This window comes from Heterocephalus glaber, unplaced genomic scaffold (assembly GCF_053883595.1).
Source record: "Heterocephalus glaber isolate CG9 unplaced genomic scaffold, H.glaber_assembly_v1.0 deba00001523, whole genome shotgun sequence".
NCBI classification, from domain to species: Eukaryota; Metazoa; Chordata; class Mammalia; order Rodentia; family Bathyergidae; genus Heterocephalus; species Heterocephalus glaber.
In genome coordinates this window covers 32,286,249-32,300,427 of record NW_028258327.1, presented here as the reverse complement: position 1 = coordinate 32,300,427, position 14,179 = coordinate 32,286,249, and the positions used below count along the sequence as shown (strand labels likewise).

Sequence of the window (14,179 nt, the reverse complement as noted above, 5' to 3'; positions counted from 1 at the left end):
AAGATAGACACTAATGAGACAGTTTGGGCTCCCCCCAGGGAGGCTGAGTGAGTCTTTTGACCCACAGAACCCTGAAATGGGAAGAAAGCCATGCTGGAGATATGTGTGAGGACACTTTTCCTCTTCTATCCATCAGATCTGACAGGTTATTAATTGGTACATCTGCTATCTGCCAGAGCATTTCATCTCAAGACTCGAGCAGTAAGCAAGCACTGCATAGTGGCAGATGAGAAAACAAACAAATGCAGAGATGAATTATGCCTGAAGGATGTATAGTCATAGACATTCCTGATGTAATGTCTGTGGGTGGATGTGCAAGCTCTTTTCACCTGATTTTTGTACATGGTACATGTTAACTATATTTTACCACAGCCACTTTCTATATGGATGTGTACACATGACATGCATTGGATGACCCATTTAAAGTATAGATTATGTAAATGCTATGTTCTGCTCAGTAAGGAATGTCATATTTTAAATAGATGTGCAAAATAAATAATTTAGGGTGCTAAATATATGCATACATGTATGCATGCATATACTTCTGACTACTTAAAATATAACTAGCATTCCCTATCCATGAGTTCTACATCTGTAGATTCAACCAACAGCAGATTGAAAACATTTGGGGGGAAAAATCAAGAATACAATAAAATATAAAATTTTTAAAATGTGTTAAACATATACATAGCATTTATGTAGTATAAGGTATTATTAGTAATTTAGAGATGATTTAAAGCACAGGGAGGATAAGTGCTGGTTATATGCAAATACTGCACCATTTGATATAAGAAACTTGAGCTTCCTCAGATTGTATTATTCTCTGAAGTCGTAGAACCAGCCTCCCACCATGGGTACCAAGGGACAACGGTACGTCTCTTAACCCTTATATGGAATTATAAGTTCTGTATTGGTATACTAAAATAAAGTATCAAATAGTCAAGTTATCTCTTACATGCTTAAACTAAATAGTTGGCAACGTGTTTGTTGGCCTTCTTTATACTCCTGTTACTGATTTTTACTCCCAAAGATGATCTTTGCCAACTCTAATCACACAACATACAAATGGAGTTGTGTGGATCAGTTTTGTCTGTGTTTTAGGTGTGTGTGTTTTTGTTTGGTATGTGTGAGTGGCAAAGTATGATTACTCATCTCCAATACGGATTAAAACCAGAAAGGGTTGATTAGGGAAGATAAATACTAAATCATTTCTTCATCCTTGAATAAACAAATTATAGTATACCTTTTCTCATTTTGAACTTTCAAAAAGGAAGGCATAAATGTTTATTCAAATACCAGAGAAATCAATTTTCCTGCATTGCAAGTAAAAGTTGATAACTGAATCCTCAAACATATCTACTTATTAAAACACCTTCTGCTCATACCCATTTTTCAGTAGAAACCTGAGAGACTTCTTAAAGCAAACTTTATTGATCATTCCTCTGACATTTCTGTTCAGATAATGGACCATTCTCTTCTAATATGGACCGATATTTGCAAATTATTCCTGTATTTGTTTTCCAGTCACTAGATAATTAGTAGGGGAAGAAGCCAACTATAATCATCTCAATAGAACTGCATAAAAGTCAGACCACTTTGCACTCTCCTAGAAATTTGATCAAATAATAATCAATATTAATGTTACTCTTGATTGGTTAGAGCAGTATAATAAATCATAGCAAAATTGATCTCTATTTTCTAGAAAACCACATTTTATTTCTACTCATTCTACAGCTATTACTTAGCATCTACTATATGCTATATACATCATTATAAGGATGGAAGGTGGAAAAAAAATCTCCATCAGGCTTTCATTCTAGGAGAGGAAAACTATGTCATGTTATATAGACATAAATATGTTCAGTATTATGTTAGATGGTTATCACTGACATGAAAAAATGTACAACCAAAAGGAGGGGTAGTGAATATTAGGGAAAAAGGTAAAATTTTATATAAAGTGATTAGTGAAAGTCTCACCAAACAGGTGATACAAGAGTAAAGACTGAAAAATGTTAAGAAAAATACCATGGTGACATCTGGTAAAGGAGATGTCCAGAGAGAGGAACACACAGTCATAGAGGCTCTGAAGTGACCATGTGCTTGGCTTGTTCAAGTACTAAAGAGGCCAACATGACTGGAGGAGGCTGGTGAGGAAGCAAACCAAGATGAAGAGTTGTAAATATTACGTAGGAGTAGAAAGAGAGAGCCAGATTGTGTTGGTAGAGGTTGAAAATGGTGGGAAGAAATTGAGGCGGGTGTTGGTAATAAGAAACCAATAGACTTAAACATTTCTACAAGGAGAAGTGATACCTATTCCCCATTGCTCCTCATGTAGGAATAGAATGGCAAGTGAGCACTGGAATTTGCATCATAGGGGTCATTGGTGAACTTGACCATTGGTCAAGTGAGTCTGTCATTGCTAGACTGGCAAGGGTGATAGTCTGCCTGAAACAGGTTCATGTGAGAAGGGAGAAAAGGAATGGGAGACAGCAAATGTAGACAACTCTTAATTCTTTTGAGGAATTCAACTGTTAAAAAAAAAGCAAAGAATTTACTTGTCTAGAGTTGGAGATGTGGAATCAAAAATATTTACTGGTCTTGGAGAAAAGAGTGGGGAGCTCCCAGGTAACAGCAGCAAGTGCAGCATGTGTGGACACAGAAGTGTAGGAGTGGATGGTGAATCTCCATGAAGCCCTCTGCCACTTGTTTCTGTTTTCTCAGTGAAACAGGAAGGTAGGTCATCAGCTGAGAGTGAAGATGGGGAAAGAAATTTATAGAAAGAAATAATGATGAAATTGTCCTTTAGGAATATGGGAGAGTGAATAAACTTGGGAAATGGATAGATTTGTGGTGAGATCAATCAACTTAATGGTTTCCAGTCACATTCCACTTGTGGATGCAGATGCAGAAAGGGCAGAGCATTGGGGTTCAGCCATCAAAGTGTATCAGGAACAAAGGAGAAGAAAGAGGTGAGGGTATGGTGGTGGTTATAATGACTACATAATTAGATTTCAGCTAGGTAAGCAGAGACATGAGAAGAGAGAGGACAAGAAGTGGTAAGACCACTGTGTTAAAGATCCCAGTGGGTTCAGGAAATGTGTGGAGTTTGAGAAATAGAAGAAAATAACTAGAAATAAAGGTATTGGCCAAAGGATATGATATTCAAATTGGGGGTGTGGAAGGAGGTACGTGAACAGTGATGACAAGGTCAAGGAGACATCCAGGGATCCAGGATGGCTGACTTAGAATGGAGGAAAGGATGATTGCAGTTGAGGTTGCGCACTTGGTAAGCCAGGGTGCAGGAAGTATCATCCATATATCACTGAGCTCATCCAGAGCTGTCACTGGTGCAAACCTGGAGAGTTATAGTGAGACAAAAACTAAAGATTTTAGAACAGGAGAGCAGAAGGAAGGGGCATCCATAGCTGACTGTAAAAGGAGAAATAGAGGTCACTGTAGCCTGATGGTTAAAATTAAAAGCTAGAGGGTTTCAGAAGGAGACAAAGAAAACCATCTTCCCTGGGGGCACGAACAGCAATGCTTAGTGACACAGAGTGCAGCCACGACATATCTGAGGGAGCTGCAGGGGAGCCTTGTCCTCAGGTGCCAGCCAGCTTCAGTTTGGGAAGAATGTTAGAAAAATAAGAGGATAAGGGTGGCCGAGGATGGTGCAGCTGAAGGATATATTGGGTGAAAGGGATGTGCAGAGCCATATATGGGCCTGGGGTCATCCCAGAGAGATGGCACAAATGTCAGAAACTTCCTTGATTAATGACATAAATAGGACACATCAGTCAGGATATTTATATCCTGATGATACGTGACATGACCCAGTGACCTCAGGGAGATAGTGATGTGAGGCTCTGGAGTAGGGGTGGGCAGCTGCCCAAGAACTGGTGACAACATTCTCAGGCTGTCTTTGGGTGCTGGAGGCAACATATATTACTTGATAAAATAACATTTTAATATTAATGTATGTTACAATATCCTTGAACAAATCATTTTTTATCTCAATAACTTGGCTTTCCCTTTCATAAAAAAATGAGTGGTACTTAGCCGTCCTTTACAATAGTTGTAAATAAAGTGAGATGAAAATAATAAAATGCTTCTGATTTTAAGTACTTTTTACACCCCATCAATACATTGAAGTAGTAGCAACATAACAGACCTTAAAATAAGTATTAATGTTCACTTGAATTGATAAGACCTGTACAATACTGGTTAATTATTGAATCCATTGCTGAATGGCAGAGATGTATGCCAGCTAGCTTATTTCTTTATACAATATGTGATTTGTTTCTGTTTTCATTGATTTTAATAGATATTTGGTTTTTGATATTTGGATGAAAAATAAATCATGAATCACTATAAATCATTATCTTCTGAAGTAAATTGAAACTCCTTGGTATTTAAAATGATACATTGGTTTTACTTTCTTGACCCTTTTCTCTTATATGTCTATAACTCATATTCATAAAGCACTTTCACTGCCCAGCTGAACTACTTGTCAAGGATATGATACATTTTAGATAAGTAAAATCACTCCAAAGTTGTAGATTGCTGTATTAGTCACTTTTCCGTCATTGTGACAAAATACCTGATATCCACAACTTAAAGAAGTTTAATTTAGCTCATGGTTTCAGGGGGTTTTTAGTTCATAATCCCCCTGGCTCCAAGGCAGAAATGGCATGGTGGAAGGCCATGTGAGAGGAAAGCTGCTCACATAACAGCTGGGAAGCAAAGAGCAGGGAAGAGCCAAGGAGGGAGACATATCCTCCAAAGACATGCACCCAGTGTCCTGCCTCTTTCAACCAGGCTCCTCCTAGTCCTAACAGCACCTTTAGCTATGAACTCATTAATGGATAAATCTGATGAGTATAGCACCCTCATGATCCAGTTACCTTTCAAAACCTTCACCTCTGAATATATGATATTTGGGGGGGACATCCTAAATCTAAGCCATGCCAGTGAACCAAGAAGCAATCAGATGTCATACTTGAAGTCCATAATGTTTAGAGAGTTTTCACAGGAAAACTGCACTACAGAAGTACTTCTTCTTATGCCAGTTTCCTCCACCTCAGATCTAATCACCAGAATCTGAAGGAAATTACTTTCATTCATTTAGCAAATATACATTGAATACTTGTTTGTGGTAACATTGGAAATGGTAAACAAGGTATCATGGTAAGTCATAAGTATTAAGATGGAAATAAATCATAGTTGCAAATATAATCTACTTTATGCAAAGAATGAAGGAACCCTGAAACTAAAAGTTGAGAAGACACCAACTATGGAGTAATGGAAGTGGTATAGAAGAGTATTGCAAATAGGAGAAAGCACAAGTTCAGGGACATGCAAAAAGTAAGGAGCTTTCTTGGCTCAAGCCACAGAATAAAGTCTGCCTGGAAAATAATGAGCATGAGGGATAATGATGAAGCCCATCTAAATCATGGAGGCCACAGTCAACAATTTAGATTTTATTCTAAGTTCAATGGGAAATTCTTGGAGGTTTAAGCAGTAAGCTGGTCTTACTCAAATTACATTTTAAGAACGCCAGTCTTGTTGCATGATGGAGATGTTCTGCGTTAAAAAGTCTGGCAGAGAAGACACAAAGAAGTTACCACTCAGATGTAGAATGAAAGGACTTTGCGACTGATTGGTTAGGGAAATGATGACTACCTAAAGTTCTGCTTTACAAAGTTTGGTAAAATAATGAAAATGGGATAACAGAAGTATGGAATCTAGGGTCTACTTCTGAATGTGGTTGATATGCCTTAATCATCTAAAAAAGAGATAATTCGGGATTTAGATTGGGAGTTGGAATACAAAGGAGGTCGAGTTCAGCAGTCATAGATGAAAAAGATAAGTTTGGAGTCACCAGCAGGCAAGTAACATTTTAAATCCATGATAGTAACCCAAAGAAGATAAAAGGAGGGACCACTACTGAGCAAACCCTCAGAAGCATCAACCTTTGGAAGCTGAGTAACAGAATAGCAGTTACTCTGTGGCCTCAAGCCAAATAGTGGTGTGAGGCTCTGGTGGCTCAGAGCAGCAGCCACAAAGAAGACTAAGAAGAAACCTCAAGTAAAGTACAAGAGTATCTATAAGTGTGTGGTGTTGAAGAAGCCACGAAGGAAAGGATTTCCAGAAGGAAAAATGGCTTTTCGTGCTGTATGCTATTGAGAAGTTGGCAGACAGATCAGTACAATACCCTTTGCCTACAGTAACATGAAGACCACTGGCAGTTTGGAGAAGTTCTTGAATACTGGAGCCAGATTTTCATGGCATGACAAGTGAAGGGAGGGAATGACAACTCCTTCCAGAACTTTTGGTGTGAAGAAGAGGGGAAATGCAGCAATAGCAGGAGGGTTCTTTGGAGACTGATGAAGCTAGAGCTTGTTTTATGCTTTCTAGGAACATCCAGCACAGGTGGGTTCCTTAGTGATTCAGGACAGGGATGAGAGACAGAAGAAGGGAAATGATTTAGAAGGGAGAAGGGTAGGGGTCCTGAACAGATGCAGGGATTGATGCTCACCAGGAGGAAGGCCCTCTCTTTGCTGTGACAGATGCTGACACAGGCCAGTGCAGGGGCAGCTGTGCTTGTCACTGTCATGTTAAGGAGAGGACAGGTAACATATTATGGCCTGCTGAAGGTAGGCATGTTCTTCACTGCAATGTCTGGTGCACATAAAAGAGTGCTTGACATGTAGGGTATGGTTAAAAAAAATATTTGCTGAATAAATGTCTCCTCTCTCTTCAGTGAAGTGTGAGTAGGTTATGCACATGAAAGTAGGAGGGAAAGGATTGTGAGCAGTTTGAGGAGAAGGAAGAAAAGCCACACCACTGGAGAAACATAATAAAATCATGACGAAGTTGTAAATGCCCCATTGAAGTTTATGATCAGTAACCAAGAAGTCAATTGTATCATTTCATTCAGCAGTGTTCAGAGGCAGGGCTCCTGCTTCAGAAAAGGGGAGATGTTTCCAGCCTAGGTTTTTGCTAGATATAGTCAGGTGCAGTGGACCCTGGGGATCTGTGTTTTCCAGGCAATGCTTATGGTAGTGAATAATGGAATCTGTGTCAGACCTGGGAATGAGAAGATCACCAGAGATGGAAGGTGAGGATGACAGAGCATGTGGATGGACGATCCATTAATACAGAAATTCAAAGCCCCAGAATAGTGACAAGAATAGGAGCAGAGTTGCAGACTGAGCCAAAAGCTGGTCCTCTGAGAGTAAGACACTGTGTTCAGACCATTGGAAACCACGGGAAAGGAAAAGTTCAGCCAGGGTCCTGCCAGAGAGGGGGCCTGAAGGATCAGGGGTATCAGAGAGGAGCCAGCAGGCCAGCACTACCTTGAGCTTTGAAGTATGTGCACCTGAAATGAAAAGCAAGCCCTCATCTAAGAGGACTGGAAGACAGATGGACAGTTCTGTTAAATCAATGAGAGAAACATTTTAAGAAGCTGACTTCGTAGGTGTGTCTATTTATTGTGGTTCAAAAATTCCAGGAGGCACAAACAAGAGTTTTAGGAGGATAAAAATTGGCTGGTGCTGGAGAATATATGGACCTGAGAGTTTGAGTGAGAAGCTGTGGATGTGCTCTAATGATCTCTGCAGGGAAGCAGCTGGAGTACCTGGCTGCCAACTCTGCTCATCTCAGTTAAGGTGGCTCTTAACTACAGGACCCTAACCCCCAAAGGTTTCCTCAGTGTTACAGGCTTGTTCACCTCAAAGTTAAGTAGTTATAAGTATAAAGGCATCTACTGCAACCCAGAAAATCAGTTTCAAGAACTATTTTGTGTAATCCAAGTTCTAATGAGTTCATTAAATATTCAGTGGAACTAACCCATTCACTACAGTACCCTTAACCTTATACTAAACTTCCAAACAAATGACATGTCATTCTTCCTCTTCCACTGGCCAAGAATCATTCAGAAACCTTCAGAGCTACTTTAGCACTGAACACGCCCCATTAGGAGGCTGGGCTTGGAGCTCCTGTTCCCAGGCCTGGGAGAAGTCTCAACTGCTGTAAGGCTCTCAGCTTGATGGTATCTGCCTTTGTGGCCTTACCCTACTGTGAGCACTGCCATGTCCCAGCTGGAGAGGAGCTCTGACTTCCTTTCCAGAAGAGTCCACAGCCACTAGAAGTTAAAGTACTTTTTGGCATCACATCATCTGAAACACCTGAAAAATGCTTCATCAATTGCAATCCAGGAGACAGTCTGTTGTGCCAATTAATTTTTAGGTTTTTAAAAAAATCTGTTTCCTCTTCTCATTTTCTTTCACCATCTTAATTATTTTTTTTCTATGCAGTGAACAAGGTCCAACCATTTCTCTAGCCAATTCACTTCATCAGCAGCTGACAGATAGCCAGGGATGAAAAGAACACTATTAGTAATAGAGCAGAGAATAAAAACAGTGGTGTGACAGAAAATACCACCAAGACTGTCACTAATTCTCAGGCTAACCACCTGCAAATGAATAAAAATAACATGAAGATTACCGACAATTTGATGAGTGCTTTAAAAACACTTATAATACATAGAGAAAAGTAGACATTCTCTGCCTAGCAAGGGGAAATGTTTTCATCATGAGTAAGCACTCCCTTACAAAGTTGTTTTAAATTTCTTTATTCCAAAGAGGATGTTCTATAATAATCTGGTTTTCATTAGTTTCTAATTGATGACTGAGGCATAGTGAACTGAGGGGGTTTTGTTTTTGTTTTTTAATAAAAAGGGGAAAAAGAAGGGAAATGGAGGCCACTTGATATGGAAAGGTGGTTTTGTCATGGGGCCTGCGTTCTCGTGCTGGACGGAGATTCCCTGCCTGCGTAGAGTTCAGCACAAAATTGCCCTTCTTTGTGACTGCACAGTCTCATGTGCCACCTCCCAGGGTGGGTGGAACATGGCATTGTCGTAGTTGAGGGCACACAGAAGCCATTTTGCCACCAGTTGTTTTGCTCAAGATGCCTGTGCTCCCACAAGGACTTAGGGAAGAGGCCCAGGCACAAATCCCCCAGGTGCACTGGCTGAGGCTTAACAAATTTATGAAGGCAAAGGAGGCTAAGCACTGTATCTGAGTGCTCCCAACAGGATGCTCTGGAAAACACTGACAGTATAACACCAACCTCCTTCCAGCTCCCAAGACTTGAAAGAAGGCCAGGCAGCCCCTGGATTGCTGACAAGGCATGACTCATTTCCACAGAACATTTCCCAGTTTTCCCACATTTTAGTTTTACCAAATTTCTCTGTCCTTCAAATTTTTTACAGTTTTAAAATGTAGATTCCTTCCTGCTTTCTTTTCTATGAAAGCCTACAAATTAAACACACCAGGGGAGCAGCATGACCCCTCCTGCAGAGGGCAGGGGATGTGTAGGGACAGTTTTTTCCCAACCCAACCACTGTGGCACCCATGTTCCTTTAATAGACTTAACATGCAGTTGCTACCTGGAAAGAAAGTCTAAGTCCACTGGCCCATATGGGGCTTGAACTTCTGACCCTTACTTCATTATAGAATGATATTCTATCCAAGCCAAGTTTTCTAACTACCTGCAGGCCAACAAAATACAGCAACTATTTCATTATATTCTCCCATGACCCATTATTTAGTCTCCTAAAATATGAATTTATTGAAACCTCTATGAATTTTGTACTTTAAAATGAATATTTCCTGTTCTTAAGAGAATCTATAAGCATACACACATAAAGACTGAATAATTTACTCCCCAAATAAATAAAATATAAAGCATCGGAATGAGTCAAGATTTTACCTAGGTAGGGCATACCAACAGAATATTTTTTTACTATAATCTGGTGAAATATAAAAGGAAAAAAATTTATTGCTTTGTTTAGGTTCATAGCAGTATGCTTTGTTAACATTAACATTTATTTTCAATGATTTTTGCAAATATTATATAGCCAACTCTATTTTAGCTATTGTAGATTGTGAAATCACATCTAGAAATTTGCAAACTAGTTTTATCTTTTTGTTTTTGTGTTTTGGGGGTACTGGGGATTAAACTCAGGACCTTGTGCTTGCGAGGCAGGCACAGCACCACTGAGCTAAATACCCGGCCCCTGCAAACTAGTTTTAATCAAAGGTTGAAAGCATACTTTGACAGGTCAATATTAGCATATCTACACGGGTATGCATATGTGCATGCATCCCACCCCCCCCTCCACACACACACAAAGATGCCCACTGTACATTCCAAAGACAAACACTGCAAAAGTGATTTTTGGCTAATTTGCTGCTTTTGAGCTCACTTGAGAATGGATTCTTTACAGACCCATTCTTGATTCAAATTAATCACATTCCTCCAAGTTACTTCTGTCTGTAAAATGCTATCCAATATTAATAAATAAAAATAGCTTCTGGAAATAATGCAAGTAATATCAAAGAAATAGTATTTGTTCTTTTTACTAAGTGTACTCCATTTATCAATTACTTTGCCACTACTATATATATTTTATACTGGGATATAGATATTCTGTTTTGTTTAGTGCTAATTTGTCACAACTCTCCATGAAGTGCTCTCTCAATAAACACACATTCTCTCAATAAACTTGTATCTTTGTGCCAGTAAGAGGTGAAGAGGAGTCTATGGAAATGTGGGTCACGTCTTGAAAGAAACTAAATGGAGCCCTTTGCTAATGACATATATAATTACTTATCTAAAATTTCCTTAGGGTATTCATCTTTCTATAAATACTAGTGTATTATTGGTTCTAGGTCAAAAGTTTTGCTTATAAATTTCATAATGTTAAAAATGTTTGCTTTCAAAAAGCATATTTTACATGTTGTGAATACTTCTTTATCATCAGAAACCAAGCTTCTATGTTAAAACATTTTATCTTCTCCTAGAAAAGGAATTATATGTTTATTGTAAATAAAATAAATATAATAGTAATTACTTACAAAATTCTTTAGCTAATTAACAGAAGGAGGAGCAAAGTTTTATATATTCCATTAGCATTTGAGATAACTATGAATGCAATCATCAAGAATTTCTAAAGTGATATTGGATTTTGGCCATGGGTTAGCTTCTTCCTAAATAAAATCCATTTTACCCTATTGCCACAGCAGTGAAACTATTTAAGTGAATTAGATAGTTAGGTGATAAGCTGTCAAGTGATGAGAAAAATAGCCAGTTCCATAGGAGCAATTTATTTTAAATATTTCTTTATTTAGGCCAAACCATCCTGAATCACTATTGTTAATTCCCACTGCTATTATTTTATCAGAATTCTTTAATTAATTGAAATTTAATGGAGTCAAGGAGTTCATTAACTCACTCTACAGTTATTTATTGTCCACCAGCTATTGACAAGGTATTAGGCAAAGCTCAGGACATACAAATATGTAAAAGGATATAAGATGAGGGCAAAGAATATGCAATAAGCTCTACAGAGACTGGACCATTTCAGGTCCCGTGGACTCACAAAATTTAACCATCCAAAGGTCTCTCTCAGGATAAAGTCCTACACTGAGAGCAATTTGTTCAAAATAGGAGAAGGGAAAAGGAAGGAGAAAGTCCAGTTATGAGCCCTATATTTTTCAACACAACCCAAAAACACCAAAAGAAGAAGAAAATCTGAAGACATAAAATCTATTCTGAATTCCACCACCTTCTAAAATTTCAGGAAAACTAATTTCATGTAAAACAGAGCAAAAGAAACAAACCCTAACAGAAAAGAACCAAGGCTAAATCCCCTGCAAAGTTATTAAAAGGATCAAGAGAATGAAGAGCAGAGTAACATCCTTGCAGATCATGAAAGAATGTCCACAGACAAAAACTAATATCTGTAATTTTTGAAAGTGAACAGTTATTAAGAAATAACATAGGCCCCACCTCCATCCCAGGCTCCTAGGGCAGTGAAGCTCACCCTGTCCCAGCACCCAGAAGGAAGCTCCCCCGCTGCCATCCCAAGCTCCTAGGGCACAGAAGGGAACCAGAAGCACACCCCCCCCCGCCCCGTGGAAATGAGAGACATATAAACCTTGAAAACAGACTTCCAGATCACCTACAGCAACCCCAAAGGGAAACGAGATGGAACGATCTGATACTCAACCACCTGGACTCTCTGAACTGGCAACAAAAGAGGATCTGGGAAAAATGATATCAGAAATAATTACTCAGGTAACAGCAAAGATTTTGCTCATGGTGCAAGACATGATTAATAAATCTAGAGAGGACACAGATAAAAAAAAAATAGAGGATCTGAGAAACAAGATGGAATCCCAACATAGGAAACAAATGGAATCCATAAAACAGATACAAACAGATTTCCAAGAGATTAAAAACTCCATCGAAAGTCTGCACAGCAGAATGAACCAATGTGAGAATAGAATTTCAGATATAGAAGATAAGATTGCAATTAGTGACCAGGAGAAGAAAAATTGCTTTAAAGTTGTAAGGAAACATGAGAAATCAATCCAGCAGCTGCTAGATGATGCAAAGAAGAATAACATAAGACTGATTGGAGTCAATGAAGAAAGAGGAGAGAGTGCAGATGACATAAAAAAACTGCTCACAGAAGTGATGGCAGAAAACTTCCCAAGCAGGGGAAAAGAACTTGACATACAGATAAGTGAGGCATATAGGACTCCAGCTAGCCTTGATCAAAAAAAATCTACACATAGGCATATAATAGTTAGGATTCCAGAAATCCAACAGAAGAATAAAATTCTACAAGCAGTGAGAGAAAAGAAACAAATCACATACAAAGGAAAGCCCATCAGAATCACAGCAGACTTCTCAGTGCAAACCCTCAAGGCAAGAAGAGCTTGGAGTGATGTATTTCAAGCCCTAAAGGAAAACAGCCTCCAACCCAGATTGATGTACCCTGCAAAACTATCTTTCAAAATTGATGAAGAAATAAGATGCTTTCATGATAAAGAGTGCCTCAGGAACTTCATGAATACCAAACCGGCACTCCAAAAAATTTTAGACAATACCCTAGGAAAAGACAATGAGGATCACAACCCCAGGAAACCCAGCAGAATGAATCCATTGGTCATGACAAATTAAATCCAAAGGGGAAGAATCCAACAAAAAGAAAAAGTCATGACAAGGCTTTTAAAACTTTTGACTTCATCTCCCTAATGAGTGTATAATTCAATCTTATTATTGTACTGATTAGTATTTTTCTGATTCTAGAATTGCACACCATTCCTTGTGCTATACTGGCTATTTATCATCTTCTTATGTCTACATTTTAATTGGGTTATCTATTAATGAGCTCTAAGAATTCTTTATATATTCTGTTCATAGGTTATATCCATTGTAAATATGGTCTGTTTAAGGACTACTTTTCATTTTAATGATGTCATTTAAAGTTCTAAATTTTGATGGAATCTCATCAATCTTTTTTCTTTTATATATCATGTTTTTTGTGTCCTAGGTAGTTCTTGCCTATCCTGAATTCATAAATATTTTCCCTTATAATTTCTTCTTAAAGTTTTACACTTTTAGGCTTTCTTATTTAGGTTCATAGATCCCTTCAAGTTATTTTCATGTATGGAAAAAAAGGGTTGAGGTTAATTTTTTACATACGGATACCAGGTGTTCTAGTGCCGTTTGCTGAAGACACTGTCTCTTCCTCGGCTCTTGAATCGAGTTTACATTCTATAAAATGCTAATGTTAAATAATCTTTCAAAACTCAGTGGACCATATATGTGTGGTTCTATTTCTAGATTCTCTGTTTTCTTCAAATGATCTATATGTCTTTCCTTACACCAACACTGCCTTGATTACTGTAGCTTTAGAAGAAGTCTTAAAATTGGGTGCTAAACATCTTCCAACACTGTTTTTGTTTTTGTTTTTGGCTTTTCTGGGTCCTTTGTACTCCTACATAACTTTTAAATTTCAATATCCAGTTATTCATTTATAGCAAGTATACACAGACCTGAATTTTTATATATACCTTGTGTTTTCTAATCCTGCTAAATTCAAGTACAAGCTCTAGGGTCTCCTAGAGATTTCTTAGTATTTTCTCTGTAGATGATCATTTCATCTACATATAAAGATTTTGCTTCTGCCATGCCAATCCTATCCTAGTTGTGTCATTTTATCCCCAGACTATTTTGGTTTAGACCTATGTTTCAAAGTCTAACGGACAGATGAAAAGTAGGCATATATGCCCTTGTTCCCCACTTTAGGGAGAAAGCATTGTAT

General features: G+C 38.3%; 1 protein-coding gene across 2 annotated transcripts in view; it reads left to right on the top strand.

The window, feature by feature from the left end:
• Prkn (parkin RBR E3 ubiquitin protein ligase) overlaps positions 1–14,179 on the top strand; it is a 1,513,344-nt gene that overhangs the window by 1,306,151 nt on the left and 193,014 nt on the right. The window lies entirely within an intron of this gene.